This window comes from Bombyx mandarina, chromosome 15 (genome assembly GCF_030267445.1).
Source record: "Bombyx mandarina strain Sakado chromosome 15, ASM3026744v2".
NCBI lineage: Eukaryota > Metazoa > Arthropoda > Insecta > Lepidoptera > Bombycidae > Bombyx > Bombyx mandarina.
In genome coordinates, this window is record NC_143221.1 from 8,895,396 (window position 1) to 8,905,350 (window position 9,955).

Here is a 9,955-nt window from a genome sequence, read left to right on the forward strand (position 1 = left end):
ATTGAACCAAGTTCAATTCACCCCATTTGGAGACTCGCCCCAGAGAGTTCTCCACTTCAGACACAAGTTTTGATCGTCCCTCTTGCACCACGCTCCGAGAGAGACTCTGATGGCCGATATATCGCGCATCCCCCGTGCTGTCATCCGCATAGCAATGCATGCCATCAATAGACAGCATGTCATTGATATACAGGATGAAAAGCGTGGGGGAGAGCACCGAACCTTGTGGAACGCCAGCGTTAATGGTCATGGTATCAGAACAGTCACTATCTACAACGACCGTGATGCTCCGCCCATCCAAAAAGCTAGCGATCCACTTGCAGAGACCCTCGGGGATTCCGTAAGATGGTAGCTTCGACAGAAGTGCCCTATGCCAGACCCTGTCGAAGGCCTTCGCGATATCAAGGCTCACAGCAAGAGCCTCGCCCTTGCTCTCCAAGGCTTCAGCCCACCTGTGAGTAAGGTATACAAGAAGATCGCCAGCTGAGCGACCGTGACGGAAACCGTACTGTCGGTCACTGATCAGCTGGCGATCCTCCAGATACTTCAGGAGTTGTATATTAATTATTCGCTCCATCACCTTGGAAACCAAGGAAGTTATCGCGATAGGCCTATAGCTCGATGGGTCCGACCGGTCACCCTTCTTGGGGATAGGGTGGACGTGGGCAGTCTTCCATGAAGACGGAACCCTGTTAGTGAAATAAGAGACGCGATACAAACGCGTTAGCGCAGGCGTCAGCTCAGGGGCGCACGTTTTCAGAACCACTGCAGGGATGCCGTCTGGCCCGCTCGACTTATGGACGTCCAGGAGTCGGAGTTCCCGCCTGACTGCACATTGTGTAAAGCAGATCTCCGGCAGGGAACTATCACACCGGAGGATGTTCGGTGGTGTGGCACCCCCGTCGTCCACAGTCGAGTTCGAGGCGAAGAGTTTGACCAGAAGGTCAGCCTTCTCTTTCGCACTATGGGCCAGACTGTCATCGGACTTGCGTAGTGGTGGGAGACTAGACCTGCAAAAGTTACCTTCTGCAGCTTTGGCGAGCGACCAAAAAGCACGGCTCCCAGAGGGATAGCTCTTCAGTCGCTCGCCAATTCTAGCAACGTGCTCCGATTTCGCCCTGGCAATAACCTTCTTGTAGGACCTGGAAGCGGCGTTATATTTCCGCCTTTCCTCTGAGATGTTAGGATCCCGACGTCTCCTAGCATCATCCCATGCAACGTATGCGGACCGCTTGAGGTGTGCAGCATCCCTGCTGGCATCGTGTATGTATCACCTAAAATGTCTGGAGAGCGTTTGAGAGGTATTTTGACGCAAAATCTACCATCAGCTGTTCGCATTGTTGTTTTAATGAAATGCTCTTCGCATGCAATCTCATCATCGCTTAATAAATTAGCCTTTGGTTCCTCAAGTTCCCAAAATATTCTTAATTGATTGTCGGTAGCTTGTGTAAAATTGCAATGAACTAAATTGTCGCCTTTTGAATAATTAGAATGCGTAAGTCCCGAAATAATCCACCCTAACTTTGTATTTTGAAGGACAGGACCATTTTGCAAGCGTATCCTTCCTTCGCTTAACAAGTCCCAAAACATGTCAGCACCGATTAAAATATCTATTTGTTGACTTTCATTAAAGTGCGCATCGGCTAACTGAATGTTGTTAGGTAATTGTAAATGTTCGTTTTGTATAGAAACGGGCGACAAAGAAGAAGTTATCTCGGGCAGCACGAAACATTGTAAGTGCGTAATAAAAATGCCAGATATCGCTTTTATTTCAACTTCACATGATTGTGTACTGTGAGTTATAGAATTTCCGACACCTTTGATGTGAGTAGTGGACTGTATGGTAGGAATGCTAAGTAAATCGCATAATCGCTTTGTAATGAAACATCGCTCGCTTCCGCAATCGAGCAGAGTGCGCGCGATGTGATATTTTCCGTCGTTGGATACTAACTCCACCTGAGCCGTTGACAATAATACAAGATTCACACTGGTTAATTGCTCGCTGCTTATATCTAAGTGTGAAGCCTAATATAACTTGCTACGGCGCACAGTGGGTCGATACTGTGATTTTAGTGACTTAGGGACCAACTTTGTTTTTTTATAATTTTTTTTATGTAGATAGATAGAGCTCGTTAATCTCAATAATAATTGTTTTGGGCAAAAATTACAAAAACTTTATAGTTTGGTCAGAAAAATGTGTTTTGTGATTTTTTTGTATGGAGCGGGTCACATTAAATTAAATTCCTGCTAAGTACCGCGAGGTCCCGCTTTGAAACTTTATTTTCCTTATACCTTGTCTAGTCTACTATCATTTGATGCTATGAACACGTGCATAAAGTTGCAACTCTGCCAAATAAATGGATCGAAAAAAATTAATAAATACAAAGAATAAAAACCTTTTTTTTTTTTTTCGTAAGTGTTTTTAAGTTAAATTTGATATGGATTAGTAAGTAAAAGCACGTAATGATACCCATAATTACATAATACCTAACAACAATACATTTAGTAGGTCTCTAATTAAGCAATCTCTCTAATTATTAGGATAGTTAACATTATTTAATGAGGATAATTAGTTAAGCAGCCATTACTGGGTAGTAGAAAATATAGTAAACATTTGTTTGTCTCTGGAAGTATAAAGTGACCATGTTTACTAGTGTTCGTTTATTCGTACTACAACTAACATCTTGTGATTGTCGTTGTGATCTTGCTGTTTCCGTTATAATTGATAATTTTGTTAACAATTTAGAATTATGATTTTAAGAGAGCAACTACAGTCGCTGTCTGATAATAAAAAACTCTTTCAATTCCTACAAAATCAAATAAACGTGACCGAAGAGAAAAATGTTGAGCTCCAAAAATTCTGTACGCAATTTTGTTCAAATATAAGTGCAATATGGAAACGAAGTAGTCGCATGTTAGCACAGTTTATAAGAAAAAAATATGATTGGTTAGAATGTGCAATAAACTGGCCCGAAGGAATGATACCTGAAGCTATCAACACTGCACATGAAAGGCTCGAGATTTCTAATACTGAAGATGTTGAAAATGTACCACTCTCAAATGTACTACAGAAGCCTCGACATCTATTTTTGCACCTCGAAAACCTTTTGAAGAACTGGGATCCAGGCAAAAACGAAGACGCATTGAACAAATTTACCAATCGCTTTCGTTATCCCCGGATGAAATGAAAGCTACTACAATTGCTAGTTTGAGAAACACTAGAAATGAAGATGTAGGAGAAATTATGAACCACTTGTCAAATCACCCTGAAGATCTAGAAAAAGTTAAGGAGTATTTAATTACAAGTAAAGTGAAAAGTAGTCCATATTCTCCCGATGAGGCAATATTAGTTTCACTTAAATGAAGTGGCAGTATATAAACCTAAGAGAAGCAGCAAGTGAAAATGGGTCTGATTTATACCCTTCTTAATATAAAATTAAGCAAGAAAAGACCAAATGTTATCCAGGGAAAGACGAGGTAATTATTACTGAAGAAGGAGCTGCTATTAAAATGCAAGCATTACTAAACTTGGCGCTATATAGGCTTTTAGATGTGATTACTTCAGATTTGGAGTCTGCAAGAGAGCTACTGCTTATAAGCAAATAGGCTTTGATAGAGCCCCAGGTCAAAGTAATTATAAACAAAAAACTGAAACAGAGTTTGATGATTCAACTATTTTCATGGTCAGTCTAGTTCCTATAAGGCTTCAGAAATTTGATGGAATAATTGTTTGGGAAAACGACCTACCCTCATCAACTTTTTATTGCCGTCCAATAATGTTTAAATTTACAAAAGAAACGCAGTCAACAGTGACAATTATAAAAGCTAGCATAACAGAAGAAATAGAAAGACTTCAGCCATCAAAAATCAAACAAGTTGAAGTTAAGCATCAATTGCACATGATGATGATAGACGGCAAAATAACCTCATATTTGTCAGAAACATTTTCTGCTGTCTGTGATATTTGCAAAGCAAAACCGTCAGTTTTTTGGAGTGACTTGCTTATCAAAGAGAAAACAATGAAGAAATATTCCAGTGTAGAATGCCATCTTTACATGCCTGGATAAGATGCATGGAGTGCTTACTTCATATCGGTAAATATAATTTTATTACTTCACAATTTTTTCATCGTATGTAGTTTCCTGTGAGATAATTTTTTAAATGACACTTTTTTTGTTTACGTCTTATCGTTTGGACTTCAAGAAATGGAGTTGCAAGGGGCAATGACAAAGAAAAAATAACAACCAGAAAAAGTGCTATACAGCAAGCGTTTGAAAAGGAATGCGGTTTACTTATAGATGTTGTCAAGCAAGGAGTAAGAACAACCAATGATGGCAATACTGCCAGAAGATTTTTCAGGGATGCAGAAGAAACAGCCCGCATAAAGGAATACGTAAAGATTTAATAGAGGTTTCACGTGATTCTTCACTCTGTTGCATCTGGAGAGCGCGTTTCCAATTTTTCCGAATTTTTTAGATATACTGCAGTATTGTATGTTAATTTATATACCTGGTATTATATATCCCTTCCAGTATCCATAAATTGTTGGCACATGGCAGTGATATACAATAATGAAGAACTTTGGTGCCATTCGTATAGGTAAACTCTCGGAAGAGGCAGCGGAAGCTCGCAATAAAGATTTTCGGAAATATACAGAGAGTTGTTATTCAATAATGAGAAGTAGAACGTCGACTAATGAGGATATTTTACAAAATCTTCTTTTTCTGACCCAAAGATCGAAAGGTGAAACAAAATATATAATATTTAGAGATATTGCATAATTAGAGACCTACTAAATGTATTGTTGTTAGGTATTATGTAATTATGGGTATTATTACGTGCTCTTACTTACTAATCCATATCAAATTTAACCTAAAAGCACTTACGAAAAAAAATATAAAGGTTTTTATTCTATGTATTTATTAATTTTTTTCGATCCATTTATTTGGCAGAGTTGCAACTTTATGCACATGTTCATAGCATCAAATGATAGTAGACTAGACAAGGTATAAGGAAAATAAAGTTTCAAAGCGGGACCTCGCGGTACTTAGCAGGAATTTAATTTAATGTGACCCGCTCCATACAAAAAAATCACAAAACACATTTTTCTGACCAAACTATAAAGTTTTTGTAATTTTTGCCCAAAACAATTATTATTGAGATTAACGAGCTCTATCTATCTACATAAAAAAAATTATAAAAAAACAAAGTTGGTCCCTAAGTCACTAAAATCATAGAATCGACCCACTGTGCGGCGTTCGCATCGGAGGAGTTGTTTACGCTTAGAGAAACCGGTTTGTTATCGCTAGAAATGGTCGCAGCAGCGGCGACCAACTGATCTAAATGAATCATTGTGTGATGCCGTTTAATTACATTTACGACATGAACCGAACCTGCAGTTTGATACTGAATGTCCTGTTCGTCAACAATTAGGATACAGGTTATTTTCCTGAACGAATTTCAATTTCTCTTGTAAATTAAAGTCAATAAAAGATTGACAAGTGTATAGTGGATGATAATTATTGCATATTAAGCAAACGCGTGGTTTTTTATATTTTTGTTGTGAACTATTTGCAGTGAGTGATACTGGAGACACATGGCAGTGGACCTTAGACGTAGGCACTTGTTTATTCGCTTTATTGTTAGTGCTATGTGTAACCAATAATGTTTCTAACATGTCTGCCTTATTTTTGAGAAAAGTAATTAAATGATCTACCTTAACTGCCGGTGTAGTTTGTTTGGAAGGGTCCCCACTGTTTACGGCGGGAATGGAACTTCGGTATTGCTCCCATTCTCGTTCGGTGGTGCTATCCAATTTACAAGCCACCATATACTTAGTCTGGCCATAAATACTGTTACAATTAAAAATAAAACAATTCTATTGCAAATAACATTTATTACTTTTACAGTTTAATATATAAATATATAAGCTTGAGGGTAGACATTATCTTGCTGAACACCAAGTAAAACGAAGTCACTTTTTGATTCCTGATTTAATCAACAATATGTTATCTTAACAATTCACTTTAACACTTGTCCAACTTTAACCAGTACGTACAACAGTCACTGAATCACACAACGTAACAAGGATATAGTATGTGCACCAGGCAAACGCAGTCCAACGAATGTCCATTGCGAGGCACGTACCGCCTTTTTATACTGGCCGGCGCAGCTGGCTTATTTATGAGTCACTTCTGTTGCACCTGTTGTTTACGAGTGGAACGACACGGCCGGCGCACCTGGCTTGTGTGAGTCACTCCTATTGCCGTCAAATATAAAACAATTTAAAGTATAAAAAGTTTATTCGAAGTGGTCTCCATTGGCTGCAATACAGTCCTTTAAACGTTGAGGCCAGTTATAAATAGAAGCACGCACTCTTTCCATGGGAAAAATTTTCACTGCCAATCGTACGGATTATTTTAGGGACTCCAAATTATCATGACGTTTAGAGCAAGCCGTACTCTCTAAAGCTGACCATAAATCATAATCCAGCGGATTAAGATCGGGACTAGACGACGGCCAGTCTTCAGCTCTGATGAAGTCCGAAACGTTCGTTTCCAACCAAGACTGCGTAGACCGAGCTTTATGACTTGGCGCCGAGTCTTGCTGGAAGGACCATTCTTGATTATTGAACATGGTGTTGTTAAGGGGCTTCACTACCTTCTCAAGAATGATATCTTGATACACTTGTGCCGATGTTTTGATACCTTTTTCACAAAAGTATGGCTCAGTCACTCCTTCATAGCTAATACCCCACCAAACCATCACTGAAGTCGGATAGTGCCCACGTTGCACTCTGTCGACTAATTGGGAAGCTTCCTTAGAGCTTTGAGCATAAATACGGTCATTTTGTTTGTTAAAATGTTGCTCAATTGTAAAAAATTTCTCATTCGTAAACAAAAAATTTCTATGACCTTTTGCGTACCGCTTCAGTAGTTGTTTCGATTTTACCACCCTATTCTCTTTTAAATTATCAGTTAAATGACCAGTACGTCTCTTATAGGCTGCAAGTCTCAAGTCATCTTTTAAAATACGCGACATGGTTCTAGGTGCTATCTTCATCTCCCGAGATAAAATCTTTTGCTTTCGGACAGGATTTCTTCGAATTTTTTCCCTTACTGCTTTTACCACCTTTTTCGTACGAACACTACGTGGACGGCCAGATCTTTTTCTGTCACAAACAGAGGAGGTCTTATTGCACCTATTAATAGCCCGGTACGCAAACATTTTAGTAATACCAAGCGTATCGAGAGTTTTAAAAATTGCATTTGGCTCCATACCTACTTTGTGTAATGCAATCAGAGCGATTCGGTTCTCTTTATCACCCCACTCCATTTTAATATCGCAAAATATTGTAAAGTGTATTGGCGCCAAAATGAAAAAACTCAATGAGCCATCAATCAAAAATAACAGATTCCAAATTCAAATGTAATATTTTGTTTATTTTTAATTGTAACAGTATTTATGGCCAGACCAGTTCGTTAAGTAATTTTAAAGCGTGTAAGTTCTTCAAGATAGTGTCTATTAATTTCGATTATGATTTATTCATACTGAGTATTTATTAGAGGAAAATTCCAAAGAATCATTAACCAATGCCGCAACATTTTTTAATGAAGATTTTAGGTAATGGAACTTTTGGATTGGAGAAATATCTGTATTGCTGTGCACTAAAGAGAGAAAGGTGTCCCTGTACTCCAGCCATGCTCATATATGATCCATCAAAGGTAGGCATAGCTATGGTAGGCAGTTTTACAGCGTGTGAGCCAGGATGTGAGCTTGGAGCAACCTCACCAGATGAAAGTAAGCATTTAGCTTGAGCTATAATGGTGTGGTAAGCACTTTCAAAGCCTTCGCATAATTCAAGTTGTTGTAAAAGGTCATGATCATTAACTGATAGTTCAATCTCATTTTGTATTTCACTGAACTCATCAAACATTTTAGAAGCCGTCGAAAGCCGTAATTCTAATTCTGCGCGTTTATTTGTACATGAAACTAGTGAATTCTATTCCAAGCTATTAATGTGTTTATTAATAATTATTATTAATTATAGGCAGATAAAGGCTGATGATGATGATGATGATTCTAAAACTGTTAATCTGCCTCTAATGACGTCTCTTTTTTTAATTATTAAGTATATATTGCATAGAGGGTCATTGCTTTTAGAATTTGGACTTTTGGGAGATTTTTCTGGAATAATAAATTTTTCGGTGCTCATTTTGGTGGGTGATAGAAAAACACTGGAATTTGCAGATAGAACGCTATTAGCACAGGTAAGCAATGAGAATGGGAAGGAAACTAGTGGCCCTCTTACCGAAATACACCGTTTGCGATGTTGATCACTCGATTCTCTGGCGTTTGGAAGCTGATCCGTCTTCGTATAGTGGGTGAAATTATTCGGCTCGATGGACCAATGTTGGCAAGGAAGAGGAGGCAAGCAATGGTGTACAAACGAAATGAATATTTTATTTTTCCTTCCAAGTTATATTTTAAAATAACGGCCGTAACGATATACAGGTACACAGGTGTTATGCGTAAGGTTGTTGAGAGAGAAGTGCGTGCGGTGGCAGTAGGGCTCGTTGACCGATTTATTTTTGTTGGTAGTATTGTGCGCATAGACAGCATATTTTGATTGATAGAAAGAAAAAAGTATTGATGTTAAAAAAAAAGATTTTAACTTTTTGTAAAAAGTAAAAAATCATTCTCTAAAAGGTAACTTCACAGATAAAGACCTAATATTTTAGAACTAATTCAAAAGAATAAGAGATAATTCATTAGCTGGTAAATAGTACATAAAGGCTTATCGGCTAGCAGTGAAACTGTTTAAAAATAATCGAAGTATTGCATGCAACGAACGTGTTAAATTAAACAAATTAGGAAATCATATACTTATAAAAGACCTTGAAAATATTAAAAAAAAAACAGCTTTTGTTTTTTCTGTAATTATTTTGAACTGGTTAAACCGAACAATATATTTAAGAATTAATAATTGCTGTTTAACGATATCGTCATTTAATTGCAATTTTGAAAACATGATATAATAAGTAGTGTGACATGATCCTTTTGGTTAAGACCATACCATATATATTACTCTTTTATTTGTATTCCGTATCGACCCAATACAGACCACACAGTATATTTTATTGGGTACAAATCACGTTTTAGCTAATTAAGTTTTGTAGGTTTTAATTTTGTACGCGATGCCATTTCTTCATTATAGAACTCATTCGTAAAAATGTATTACGTTCATTATTCTTTAGAAAAAATAGTACCTGACTGCGGGATTTGAACACCGACGTACATACCTACATAGTTGCATCGCTAAAAGAGTACACTTGGCTTCTTATCCTTGAGCCAATAATAATTTTTAAGGTATTGCATTATTTGTTCAAATGTAATTGAAGATATTTTGAATAAATAAACAATGAAGTTAAAATTTAGTAATTTATGTATTAAGCATAAATGCATGAAATCGTTTGAATTTTTTTTCAATTTGCATGAAAATACTTTGGTGACTACTTAAGATTACCATTTTAATTTGTAACGGAATAGAGTATAATGATGAAAATTTTATTTTCTATTTAATTTTTACATGTACATTACTGACATTATTTCTTTAAAAAGTTTTAACGAACATGAAATTTTGTTGAGATTGAGCCATAGCTAAGTGCCGGAGTGTAATCTTAAGAGTTGGTAATGGATCGTTTCAAACTGAGGTGAACTTTATTTAAATGATGATTCTCGACGTTCGGTTTTAAATTACTTAACACACATAATTCAGCAACTCAAGTTTTTGTCGTTGTATTTATTATTCTGTTTCCAAAAATGTTCTTCTCAGTCGGACAGTCTTGTCAGAGTGGTCGTGGTTGCGTTGACGCTGTATGTGCAGTAGGACCTGTTAGGTCGCCCATGCTCCCGACAACCGCCCTCCAGGCAATGCGCTTCCAGGTCTGGCGGT

At 37.5% G+C, this 9,955-nt stretch overlaps 1 long non-coding RNA gene across 1 annotated transcript; it reads left to right on the forward strand.

Moving 5' to 3' along the window:
• Positions 1-2,616: 2,616 nt before the first annotated feature.
• On the forward strand, positions 2,617-4,653 carry LOC149501458 (uncharacterized). Its single transcript, XR_016324300.1, has 2 exons — positions 2,617-4,094; positions 4,204-4,653. It is a non-coding gene; the product is annotated as an uncharacterized LOC149501458 (long non-coding RNA).
• The last annotated feature ends 5,302 nt before the right edge of the window (positions 4,654-9,955 follow it).